The following is a 13865-nucleotide window of genomic DNA, read 5'->3' on the forward strand; positions in this document are numbered from 1 at the left end:
CTCATCTGCTGCATTAAGTAATTTGTGCTTCTCCCCCAGAAAAGAATTTATTTTGTCTCTGTACCAGTGTCAAAGCTAATATTAGCGAGTGTTACTGAACCGTTTTACATCTGCTCCAGCAGCAGCTGCTCTGCAGGAGCATGACTTGACAAGAGGACAGGACAGAGGAAAAAAGTCACATCAGATACTTAGCAGAAAGGTAGAGAAGGGTAAGGTGCTGCAGGGCAGGGGTTTGTGGCATTCAAGAATAGCACTGCAAAGAATTTAAATACAGTACAAACAGTCCTCTTCCTATACTTATGCCTAAGCAGCATGAAATGCCCCACACAGGAGGGGTTCTGGCTGTGTAATTGTCACTGGAGAGGTCCATGGGGATGAGCCAAATTAGCGCTGCTCAGAACCTGCCTGCGAGGCATTTTAGCAGAGAGAACAATTTGTGGATTTTCTTTTCCCTTGCACTTGAAAAAAGCAAGCTCAGGCCATCCTGATTCTAAGTATGTAAAAGTTCACAGCTGTGCTTCACCCACGTAATGGGGGCCACCAGCAGCTCTGCAGCCCATCTGCACTGGGACCTCTGAAAGGTAGTGAGACCGAATTGGGGACATCTCTCTGTGGACAGCAGGGCAGGAAGGAACTTGGCTGCCACAGATCTGCATAGCTCTTTGTGATGCTCAGTGAGGGACTGGGCTCCCACAGATACTGCTTTTCCCACGCTGCAGGGATGAAACCAAGAAACGTGCTATTAAAGCTTGCACATAAACGTATTTCGCATAAACTCTATGTGCGTATAAATCTAATTACTCTAACAGAAGAAATACTAACAGTCAGTAGTGAACTGGAGCCCACCTGAAGCGGGCTCGGAGCCTGTCTTTTGGGGAGGATGCTGCAGGGGGTGCTGGAGATCGTCGTTTCCTCCACACCGAGCTGACAACGGCCCCATCACCTACTCGAGCAGTGTGTGCTGGAGACTTGTTTACATCTGAAAAGATTTATTTACGTTGTAAAGCTATCTGCTGGTGAATAGATGAAAAGAAATATGTGAGGAAAACCATAATCATTTAATACTTATTCCGTTTATTTTCTATTCATTTAGCAATGTTGGCGTTCTCATCATAATTAAAGGAAGCTGGGTGGCTTTCTAATGCTTTTCCACACGTGTTTCTTCCTTCCCTTTGAAGGTGCTTGGCAGATTTAGGTCATACGCTTTCTTCCTACTGCACAGAAAGGGGAAGAGAGAAAAAAAATTCCCAGCACCAATCTTTTCTAATACTTCTACATTAGTTCAAACCAGCAGAGGTTTGCTCTGCCTCAAGCTAAAGGAAATCTATTAGGCTCTTTAAAGAAGTAAGTTGAAGGGGATGCATCCAGGATAAGGTCAGGCAAAGATGTGTACAGCAGAGAATGGTAGTGCTCAATATCACTGCTTTGGCTGTCAGGAAAAGTTTGCCCCATGTGCTGCCAAACTCCACTTAAACTTGCTTCCTGTCTCCAAATGCATCTGTGAGCTGGAGGTGAGCACATTGTGCTTCTTCATGGCACTCACTTGAGGAAGAGCATGAAAATTCAGGTCAAGGACCCAATACCCCGTTCCAGTAATGCAGGCTGTGCAAGTGAAGGCCGTCCAAAAGTCATGCTGCTGCAATCTTGCGTGCCACTGAAGGGCATGCTCTTCTTGAGTCTGGTTGTTAGTGCAGTTGTGAGTACAGCATCAACCTTATCACATCTCTCTGCTTCCATCACAGCTGGGTACCATGCTGCTCCTGTCTCAGTTTTGGTATACAACCAAGAGAAGGAGTTGTCGTTTTGTCTATCTGGGGAATGGAGACAAGGAAGAAGGGCAAGGTAGAAATATGGAACTTTCTGCCTTGCTGGATCTTTAACCTCATCTGTATTTTGGGTGTTGCTCATGCTCTTCAGACATTCCACCGATGGAGAAGGGGAAAAGCTTGTATTCTTTTGAAATCCAGGTCTACGAAAGACTTCGGCATAGCAGCATGCCACAAGGGAAAATGTAACACCAAGAATACCATAACATAAATAGTAGTGGCTGAGGAGTCTGGCATGAATAATTTAAGATATCCCTAACAGAGACTTCCAGAACCTCAACCTCAACTGCTCAAGATGCTCAAGACATCAAGAAGGATTTGTGATGGTTGTGGGAATGGCTGCGCAGTGCTTATCTGCCTGGGTTTAATCACGACAGTTCTTTCTGGTGCGCTGCTTGGGGCACAAAGGGGGGAGATAACAGCAGATTTGACCAGGATGTGTTAAAACCAAATTGTTATAAATATTATTTTTCAGAGTTATTTCAGAAGATTTACTTGGAACTATACTGTTTAGCACCTTACTTATTATACATTCCCTGTAGTGCTGTTTGCTGTATCTGGGGGTTGGATCAAGATTATCATTTTGCTGTACTGTGTAACACTGGCTTACAGTATAATAGAATTACTGGTCAGGAAATCAATCTGGTATTTGTACTCAATATTACAGTCATCTCTGTACTTTAGGAACCATAATGTGAAAACTAGTAATAATTACACTTTTTGCTCTGTCTCCCCATGGTGTTACGTTACCCCACCAGCCACCTCAAAGCATCCTGCCAGCCTCATGCTACCACCAGAGCCACCAGCTGTGGCTCAGGGAGACATGGAGAGCAATGGAGTATGCAAGATTCACTTCTTGTGCAGGCTGGCTGTGGCCACACTGCCCCTGCCCTGCTATTGTTAAGCTGTTGAGCTCCATTAATTGCTCTCCAGAGGAGTCCAACGGCAATGGGGTGTGCTTTGCTAAGATAACTGCAGTTAGACTGGCTGGGAGCAAATGACAAGGGCTATCAATCCTCATGCTTCATGACACAAACTGAATACAATTTCAGGCTAGGAATAAGCCCGTGCAAACTGTTCTCAGCAAAAACAAAAGACTCACCTGCTTCTTTATACATTGTCAAGCTCAGGTTAGACCTGTTAAGATTTTCACAGTTTTTGGGCACAGAAAGAATGTTGAGCTGAATCCCATCATAGCAGAGTCCTCTGAGTTTGCCTTTGTTCCCCACACTATGGCTTCAGCAACACCTACAGAGGAAAGTTTTAGTTTGTAAAACTGACATTGCCTTGGAGTGAAACTGGGCTGTAAGGGAAGAATTGTGTGGATAGAAATGTAGTGTTGAAATGCTGTCTAGAATCACTTAGCATTTCCAATGGCACAAGACTCTCTTACCTTTCTAGCTTGGCTTATAAAAAATTTCCATTGAATCATGACAACAGTGCAGAGCACTCTAATTGCCTTTACTTCTACCCAGCAGTTCTTATTCCAAGCTACCTCTCCCAGCAGCTAATACCACTGTTGCTCAATCTAATACACTACAAAGAAATCCCAATATCTTTTTAAAAAGTCCTTTATTTGAAGGTAGTTTTATCTGATTCTCTAATAAGGATTCTATTACGGGAAGCCTCGGCTGTGCTTTGTTAAGGAATTGATGCAATTTGATTTCTATTATATGAACAGAATAACATGGATAGTAGCTGTCTCTGATACAAAGTCAGTGCAAGAAGTATTATACTTCCACATGCAAACCAAGATAAAGTAATTAACTTTAAATTAAAAAAAAAAGTCTCTGTTGAGATCTGTTCTGCATAATTCAACACCTTGTGCCAATTAAAGAGAACTTATTTGGAAAATGGTTTAGTCTGTAATTTTACACTTCCTCAGATTTGCGTATGAATATATGCAGCTTTATGAATGTTTTGATGGGTGCGATTTTCTTCTAGAGTTTACACATCTATTTGCTTTTATTCATGAAATGATACTTCATAGAAGGGCTCCCAGATCAGCCCTGAAAGAACATTTCTACCCAAGGCAAGAAAACTCAACCCCAGCACCTCACTATCCACTTCTCCTACCCCAGATGGAAGTTTCGCATCACTGGTGATACACAGTCAGAACAAGGCACTTCTCGTTATCCTGGGATGCAGATATAGTGAGGGTGGTTGTGGTAAATAAAGAAAATCCATTATTGGCAACAGCATGAAAAATCCATGGCATGAACAAGTTTGGCCAGTTCTGAGAGATTAATGTTGTCAACTACACAATCAACAATTAAGTAGGATGAATAACAAGTAGTTTTGAAGGAGAGAGTGCCAAATGAATATAAAAATGAAAAGCAAATACAGTTTCTTAACAGACTGTCTACTTAACTGAGCTGATAAGCTGCACATGAGGGTGACTCAGTTAAGAAGATAATAATTAACAATCCTCTGAAATGGACAGACTCAGTCACTGAGCCAGTCAATAGTCATTCTCCCTTTCATATAATCAGCTATCCAAGCACTATGAAGTCACTTACACCAGTATTAGAACAGCCACTATGTTTTAGATGAAACTTTTTTGAAGCAGCTTGATTTGGCTTGATTAGCATCCAGGCTGTCCTACTGGGCTCCAGCACTGTGGCTCCCTTTTTCACTAATGGGGACTTTGGGACTTCAAGTTCTGTCTCTAATAGTCACAAAGATTCCCCCTCTTCTCTCTCTCTGTCTCTCATCTATATCCATATTTCTTTACACTGATATCTACTAAGATATTACTTGACTATATTAATACAAGGCGTTTCCAAATATTAATCATTCTATTATCATAATATTGCTAAGTAACATCCAAATGACACACTGGTTTCCATTACAGTCAGCTACAAAAACTCTGACCTAAAGAAATCGTATATTTGGTAAAGTAAGATGTGCAGCAGTGGAAGAAAATCAGTCATCTCAACTCTATGCTGGAGGAAAGGGGGAAAGATTTGAAGAAAAAATATTAAATAATTCTAGAAGAGCTTTTTATACCTCAAAAATGAAGTTGCTTTCAAAATTCTTTTGCAATAAAAATGGTACAGTGCCATTCATGTATATTTGTATTAGGGTATGTGTAGTAATGCACCTTATATCTGTCCAGAAAGGGCAATATACTACCCAGCCATGAACAACTTTTACACTGATGCAATTTATAAAGCAGTATTGATTTAACTCTTGCAGTAGAAAATCATGACCCTGCAAGTGAAACAAGAAACTGGTAAAAATATCTCTGGTAGACCAAAGAATGGTGTATAAGAGACCTTGAACCTATGTTTAGCTATATCAGAAGTTCAAACAAGTGATTATTTTAGTACTTCCATTTCTTTCTTCCTAGACCCTTATATTTAGGAATGAAAAACCAAACCACTAACAAGTTCATTTGAGAAACAGAGGGTCATTTAAACATATATCCTACAGTCTTTTAACCAATCTATATCATCTAAAAACAGGAAAAATCTCACTCACTGAGACAGCTAACCACAATCTCATTATTTTCTCTTCTTGCTTTTAATCAGTTTTGCAAACCCCACAACCACCGCGCTTCAGTTAGGCCAGAGTCAATAAAGAAAATGTCATACCATAAAACATATGCAGCTGCAATTTCTTGTTCCAAGTGTAGTTTACAAACCAGTGGGACTAAGTGTTGCCTCTACCTGTGCAACAATTCGCATTCGTGAGTTTTCCCTTATTGGTTTTCTATGTTTTTTCTTCATTTTTTAAATATTTTAAGTATTTGTAGTACTATAGCCTCTAATGAGAATTAAGAGAAAAGTACAATCACTCAGATTTTTTTCACTCTTGGTCATAACTATTTCTCCATGCCTTTGCTGGGATTTATCTGTTCCAATATAATAACCTGGTCCAGGAGCATCCCAGCCAATGAAGAGAATCTGCTGTGGTCTCATGTCTTACATCCTGAGTGCTCAGACATATTTTTCCATAACATTTTCTGGACCTTCTGTGAAGTCTCTTTGGTCATCACAAAACTTAACAGTTCTTCATAGATTCAGAGTTGCTGGGAGGGGGGAGGACGAGCTGTAGGATGCATAGCATGACCGTACTGCCTTTTCCTTCTCTAAAATCTTAACAAAATCAGAAAAATAACTGCATGCAACTTGGTGCTGAAAGGGTGAGGACAGCATGACCATATGGTTATGAATATAGGATAACAGACCTGAAGATTCAGTGGACACAATTATTCACGGTTGTAAAGGTCTGGCAGCATGCTCATGAGAGGGTCTTCCTCCAGAGCAATCAATCAAAAACCTTTTATGTGAGTAGAAAAACCAACCACTGAATAGGTTGCCTGTGGATACCAGCTTTTTTGACTCATTCTTCCAAGAAGATGGTGTGAAGAGGTCTTTGTTGCAGAGGGATGCTTGCAAGGCTATGTTATGTTAATTATTCAAAGCACCTGAAGATCCTAGAAGTATTGAAGACATGTAAAGCATCATTTTTATACTGAGTATTAGGCTGCCAAGATTTTCTTGTCAAACAGGAATAGCAAGGTTTTGATTCTGAACTTTCTAAAGTATCCTCTAATAAGCAAATACTTTAAAATGTGAAGACTGTTGACTTACGAACATTTGTAATCCGCTCTCTGTCTGGGGAGAGCTGTAAGCTTCTTCATGCAAATGATGTGAAGAATAGTCTAAATCCATAGACGGAATGCACCAGGGTAAGCTGTTTAATACGAGAAGCAGCAATGAGCTTTTGAAACATTTTCAATTCTATTTATTTATTTATTGTAAATGGATTACTTGTCTTTTGTTAGTTTTAAGCCTTTCCTAGATGTTAGCTGGTGGCAATGATAAATTATCCATGGAGCCAGACAATCTTTGCAAATTCCAAGCACACTTTTCCATCAGGATAACGGGTCTGAAAGGAATGTGTTACTTCCCATTGACATGATTTTATGATTTCCTCTCTGTAATGTCCTTGCTTCACTTACAGTGCAATATAAAAAGTGGAATATAAAAAGATAGCATATTTTGGTTACGGAAAAGTATATATATACACAGGAATGTTATATCAAGAAGTAAAGCTGAGGAAAAAAATCCACAACACATTACCTCTTACTTCCCTGTGCATTGGTCCCCTTTCCAAACTCATTTGTTAAGAACTGGTCTAACTTAAGTGGTAATACAGAGATATATCGTAGAATCACACAATCACAGAATAGCTTAGCTTGTAGAGGACATTATAGACAGTCCACTTCCAACCTGCTGCAGTGGGCAGGGCTGCCACCCACCAGCTCAGGCTGCCCAGAGCCCCATCCAACCTGGCCTCGAGCACCTCCAGGGATGGGGCACTACAGCTTCTTTGGGCAGCCTGTGCCAGGGCCTCACTACCCTTTCAGTGGAAAAAATTTCTACCTAACATCTAACCAGATCCATTAACCCAGATCTGGGTGTGCCTACCGTCCTGTTACAGAGCCAGCTGGACTGCCTCAGGAGTTGCACTTTAGCAGTCAGACTTTGCACACGGCATTAAGAGAGTTATCAAACCATTATAATTATTTTCAGCACATTAGGATTGATTTTGATACCCAAATTAAAACATATCTTCCTTTATAAACAGTGCTAAATTCTACTGTAGCATTAACATGATCAGAGCAGACTGTAATGCCAGATTATTCATATGTTCTATCTACAGCAATGGATGAATCAACCTGCAAACACAGGGCAAGAAACCACACGGTAGTTAGTTATGGAGAAGGTTGCCCACAGAAGTTGCTTTAACCTCTACTGGCTGGAAGCAGTTTTAGCTAGAGGCATGAAAGTTCAGTTATCTTTCAGAACTGCTGTTTTAAAAAAAATTCTTCTCAGAGGATTTTCTAGAATCTAGGAATTTTCTTACCTAGAAAATTTTGATCCTTTCCCCAGTACAGTGATGTTAGCAACTTTTGGGTAGAATCCCAAGATACCTGTGAATCAATAGAAAAATTCCTTCCTTTTGGTAAGAAGTTAATTTTTTCTTTCTTTCAGAGAAAAAAATATATGAATATATATTTGTTATATATGTACTCATAAGAAGGTTATTTTTAAATTGCTAGACTATTAAAGATATTAAGATAACTTGCCTTCATTTAATTTTACATGCTTCAGAAAATCTGATCTACCATATGGTTGGTCAATGAAATAATTTTTTAGATGGTAAAATGTCAAAGATGATTTTGGCTGATAGCATTATTATCCAATATCCTCCTCAGGGAAAGTCTGGAGCTCTGAATAACCTCAGGTTTTTTATTCTTTTAGGGAGTTCAGCTGAGCTGAAGCAGTAAAGATGAGTATTGACTCAAGAAGTAATTTTGCAGTGTTGTATGGCAGAGAGGGTAAATTGCATTTTCAAAGGTTGTATTCAGATAACTCAGATCTGGCTTTGAAAACTCTTCAGCCTTTTCAGAACCCAGTTATATTTTGGTTTGATTAGCTCAACCATCTTAGTTACATAGTAGCATTTTTGTCACAATAATCAAGCTGTCAAATCTTGATGTCCAGCAGCTCTGTGTCTGAGCTTTAAACACAGTATGGAAAGGCAGGGAAAAAGGCCCTGTGCAACAGGTAGGTGGAGGTGGAAGTTTTCCACATTAGCATGCAATAATCCTTGTGTCTATTAGCTTAAGTATGGACATGCTATTTTAAAAGCAGAAAACAAAAGGCAACTAGCCAGATTCTAGCCAACACTGTTTTGATCTGTCTTCCCACATTTTTTCATTCTTGATGTTACCCATATCCCATGAAACCAAGCAATCAAATGCAAAGGTACTGTAATTTATCTCATAGCAACCTGAAATTGCAAGCACGTAGGAAACCCAGTGTAGCAGCTAACCATGCAAGGATTTTATATTAGATCAAAACAGCAGTAGCAGTTTGCAAATATATTTTCTTCCATTATTCTCAACCCTTTAACCTAAAGGGCTTCACTCCACCAGCGTATTATGGTTCAAACCACATGACTTCTCTCTAACACCACTGTTAGGCTCTTATCTATGAAGTACGTTGCCAGTGTAAAACAAGGTATGAGTGTTAATTGCTTTTGTTAAGGCTTATATTTTCATGGTAACTTAATGCAGTTAATATCCAGGATAATACACCATATTACAAACACTTAGGGCCAGATTTGACATTTTTCTTTACAATGCTAAGGTGCTGGAATTATGTAAGGCCAAATAATACCCACTGTGGCATTTAGACTCTGCCTCAAATAACTTGCACAGTATCTCTTTGAAGTCTGTAATTCAAATAGTATCTGAGAGAACTGCAAGTTTCACTCTCTGGCACACACAGCTCTATTTGCTGACACTATCAGAAAGAACATTCGCTCTTTCTGTTGTTTCCTGATTTTTTTTCCCCAGTTGTGATGATCAGAAAATGGGATTTTTCTTCCTTCTTGCAATAGGATTTTTGAGATTTCAGGGAAAAATGGAACAACATCTCTCAAGCCATGAAATGGCAATATTTTACTTTGCTGAGGTAGTGGTCAAGAGCTGCAGTTTGAACACATCACGTTCCTTGTCTCCTCTCATGAGGAGATGAATGCCCCAGATATCTGGGGGATACCATTAGAACCCATTATTTTAGTTGGACCTCAAGGAACAAAATTTCTTACAGTTGAAACAAGTATGGCAGATATTATAGTCTTTATCATTGATGTCTCTTATGAACAGGTTAGCTTAATATTGGCAGTTCATAACAAACTTGTACTGAAACTGCTTTAGGATAGGCAAATAGACTTCCTGTGGCCTGTTACTGTTCTGATAACATGCTCCATAATAACAGTAGATAAAATGCAATTGTGGATTCTAGCATACCTTTTATAAAAGGAAACAGTGACTTTCCTTGTGGTTTATTTTGGTTTTGTTAAGGAATTGGAACTGTTTTCTTCTAGGAGAAAAAAACTTCCCAGTCTTTAAGCTCTTAGTCACTCAATGGGAAACTAAAAGCTCTGAAGAGTGTTTGGCTGAAATATTTCAATATTGGTGGCTACTCATTTTAGACTTCTTCAATTATTCCACAAACTGAAGTCCAAATGGACAAAACCAGTTCTTCTTTCCACTCCTTATTCAGCTCTGCACAATCAATGGGTGTAAAACTGTACAGTCAATAGGCACACAAAGATTAGCTTTGTAAAACTATCATGGCAGAAAGATGGTCAAAATAAATGGAAACACTCACAAGTTGTAGACTTACATTACAACTCCACAAGGAATGATCTCCAGAAAAAAAACTGTCCTCAGTGGCAGTCAGCTCTTAAATGGGATCTAGGAGAGGTAGAGCCAGGCTCCACCCCTTCCGGTAGCACAGGTGAATTACTTTCACCTGTGCTCCCGTGGCTGACTCATTGCTTGCCTCAAGTGATCAGTCAGAGGTTCAGGCTGTGATCAACAGTTCCCATACAAGCACAGAAAAGCATCTGAAGTGCTTTAGAAATTACTTCTCACGGTGACTTTGTTGTAGTATAAACACTGTTGAAACTTTAGTACCACACAGAGATGCTCTGAAGTGCACAGCATCAGCCTTTGGGAAATTTAAGCCTTTCTTGACCCTGGTTAGTTAGATTTTTCAATGATAAAAATACCAACATTGCGATATGCATGAGCTTTCCACTTGAAATAGACTTGCAGACAAAAGAAATATTTTAAATCCTCTGGATTAGGAAGAAGCAATTCTTTCTTCAGTATGCATTGAGCATGAATATCTTGCTAAAATTTCTAGTTCTGGCCTGAGAAGGAGCAGTATCCTCTGAAGAGCCTCTGAAGGGAAAAAGATGTTTGTACTCTGATCCAGCTGTAGGATCAGCAGTTTTATTAACTCATTTTCAGTAAGCACATTTAGTGGTTTCACAGGAAGTCCATAAAGAATTGCACTGGCTTTACGGACTGGGGAGAAAAAGGGAGAAGATGATCAAGACAGTGATGAGTTGAGAGAAGGCAAAAAATGAGTTCACACAAAGATTCATTGCGTTTTATGTCACCACACAGACATGTAACCACATAAGAAATACCAGAGACCAACAGACATAAAAAAAAAAACACACGCAAAATAGGAAAAAAAAAAAGCAAAGAGGACCGGAGCTGCTATCTGTCCTGCTTGTGCAGCAGAAGCATTCCCATTATGCAGTGCCTGAGTAGACCTTCTCATGAAAGTATGTACATTTGTAACATTTTATATTAAGTTTAATAATTTATCAATGGTTAATATTTCAAAAGAATAAAGTAGAAAATCAGATAAAAATTTTATACTTGCTATTAGAAGTCGAATGGAGCATTGAGAGACAATCCAAGCAATCATCTCTGCAAATCTATCTACTGAATCAGCCTTGCTTCGAGCAAAAAGGGAACCTTACACTTTATTTTATACTCTTTCTGTATGATGGTCTCGCAGCAAAAATGGCCTCTCCCAGTTACAAACTTTCTGCTGGTCACTAGTTCAAGTCGCTACTTACAAATCCCCAAACCTGTAACCTGATCATCTTTGATATATTAAAATGGCTCTTGTTAGTGCTGTGGTATCTGATGTATCCAGGGTATGATCTTTCAGACAGTGTAATGTTGAATCATGCCATTTAAATCTTTGCTGCTACTAATGCCAATGGCAGCAAACTGATTTGTATGCAGTATTTTGCTGCTTTGGTAGGTCATAGAGAAGGGAGAATAGTTGAATGAAAAAACTGTAATCTATTTGGCCATACATCAAAACTCTTTCTCCTGATATAAAATACTAGTAATAAACACAACAAAGAAAAAACCTCATAAACGACTTAAAATGTTAACTCAAGCAATATTAAAAATAAATTTCAAGAAGTTCTAGAGGCTTTTAGTTAGGGGTATATTTTGCCTATTTCTCAATAAAAATTGCATGAGTAATACAATAACCAGCATGGTATTTTATAGCTGTTTTAATGCAGGCTATTCCATTAGGGGATCTTCCCCCTGCTTTCAATTTTGTTTTTCAAGGGAAACATAGTCCACTTTTTTTCCATTTTTACAGCTTAATGCACTGAGTCAAGCACAAGATGGAGAGCAGCTTGCATAGCAAGTCAACAGATTCACAACAATAAACCAAAGAAAATATGACCTTGTTATGCTGTATGAATGTACCTCAATTTATTTTTGTTGAAGGGAGAAGAGATGAAATCCAACATTAGAAATACTAAGACTTTGAGACGCCTGTGTGTCTCACAGCATCCCTATAGACAACAGCAATGCAGGAACAGCAGTGGAGATGGCTGAGTTGCTGTCATATCAATAACAACTAATTCCCTTTTCCCCTAATCATTGTAACAACGCACACTTATTCATTAAAGAGCTGATCTAAAATCCTATGAAGTTAATAGTACTGATTCAATTAGCTGCAGCAAGTTTTGGATCAGTCCAAGAAGCTTTTATTTCTGTGTGCTTCTTGCTTAACTGGTCAAACAGCATTTATGATTGCATGCCTGTGAGGCAAAACGTGCTGTCTTCTCACTAGAGCATTTACTATGTTCAGTCTCTCAAGTTTAATTATTTATTAGTGATGTGTGTCAATAGTAAAAAACCAAGGCTACTGAAGAGTTCTGAAATAAAATTTCACATAGAGAATATGTACTATCATGGTATTGGCTGGAATAGCATCAGTTTTCTTTGTAGAGTGTCATACAATGCTGCATATTACATTTTTGAATATAGCGTTGTATGCAAACTGCTGAATCACAGCCTGAACCTCTGATTGACCACCTGAGGCAAGTAATGAGTCAGCCCTGGGATCACAGGTGAAGGTAATTCACCTGTGCTACAGGAAGAGGTGGAGCCTGGCTGCACTTCTCCTAGACCCCATTTAAGAGCTGACTACCATTAGGGAAGGATGTATTTTGCAGATCACTCCTTGTAGAGTTTTCTTAGGGAGCCCAGGATAAGGGTCATCCATCCCTGACTGAATTTGATGGAGGCAGAGTGATTGGTGGTTTTGGGGGACAGTCCATTCCTGTCATCCAAACATGGCTGAAATTGGGAGTTGGGTGTCTCTCACCCCAGGAGTACAAGGTGTCTATTGCCCCAGTCCAGAAATACATCCTGGGCATAGATATTCTATGGATTCTGGCTATCCAAACAACTGTGGGAGAGTTCAGACCTTGACTTATGTATTAGTATCTGGGCACTGCAGGCAATATTAAGAGGCCATGTGTAACATGGGCCTATGTGTCTGCTGAAACCATGCCGGATTACCAACATAAGACACTATAGACTGCTGGGTGGGCAAGATCAAATATAGAGAATGGTGCAGGAGTTAGGGAAAGTGGGCATTATAAGATCTGCACACAGCCCATATAATTCCCCCATATGGCCAGTGCAAAAGTCAGATAGCACGTGGCGAATGACAGTGGATTACAGAGAATTAAATAAGGTTAGACATATGGAATACAGTCAAACACAGGACTGTGTGTGTCTGCCACATTTCTGGTCATCAGCCCCTACAGTCACCGGAAATGACGAAGCTGATATTCTGGCCTGAGTCTGATGGATTGAGAACTCACCATCTGAGAACACTGCCCATTGGTTACATCAGAAGCTACGGCATGTGGGACAAAAGACAATGTGGGCAGCTGCTAAAGCATGGGGACTGCCCATACAGCTACCTGACATACTCCAGGCGTGCTGAGATCGCAACACTTGCTCTAAGATGAGATCATTGCCCAGAACAACAGCCCATCTTGCTAGAACACAATCCTCTCCAGTGATAGCAGGTCGATTACATTGGGCCCCTTCCTCAGTCTGAGGGGAGTGAGATATACCCTGACCTGCGTCGGCACTGCAAGTGGGCTACTGCAGGATTTTCCAGTACCGAAAGCAAACCATCTGTATACCATCAAGGCTCTCACTAAACTGATGTCTGCCTATGGGAAAAAAGGCCAGGCTCCACCACTCCTAGACCCCATTTAATTGCTGACTACCACTGGGGAAGGATGTCTTTTGGAGGTCACTCCTCTTGGAGTCCTCTCAGCGAGTCCAAGACAGGGGTAAGCTTCCCATCCATTTTTGTT

General features: G+C 39.9%; 1 long non-coding RNA gene across 3 annotated transcripts; it reads right to left on the reverse strand.

The window, feature by feature from the left end:
* Positions 1–986: 986 nt before the first annotated feature.
* LOC125696769 (uncharacterized) lies at positions 987–10088 on the reverse strand. 3 transcript variants are annotated; one of them, XR_007378520.1, is made up of 6 exons: positions 10037–10088; positions 7704–7770; positions 6425–6527; positions 5423–5497; positions 2929–3074; positions 987–1811 (listed from the first exon to the last, which is right to left on the reverse strand). It is a non-coding gene; the product is annotated as an uncharacterized LOC125696769 (long non-coding RNA). The 3 variants fall into 3 exon arrangements; XR_007378519.1 differs by lacking the exon at positions 5423–5497 and having other exon boundaries at positions 6429–6527; XR_007378518.1 differs by lacking the exon at positions 5423–5497.
* Positions 10089–13865: the final 3777 nt, after the last annotated feature.

The sequence above is a fragment of the Lagopus muta genome, chromosome 8 (genome assembly GCF_023343835.1).
Source record: "Lagopus muta isolate bLagMut1 chromosome 8, bLagMut1 primary, whole genome shotgun sequence".
NCBI classification, from domain to species: domain Eukaryota; kingdom Metazoa; phylum Chordata; class Aves; order Galliformes; family Phasianidae; genus Lagopus; species Lagopus muta.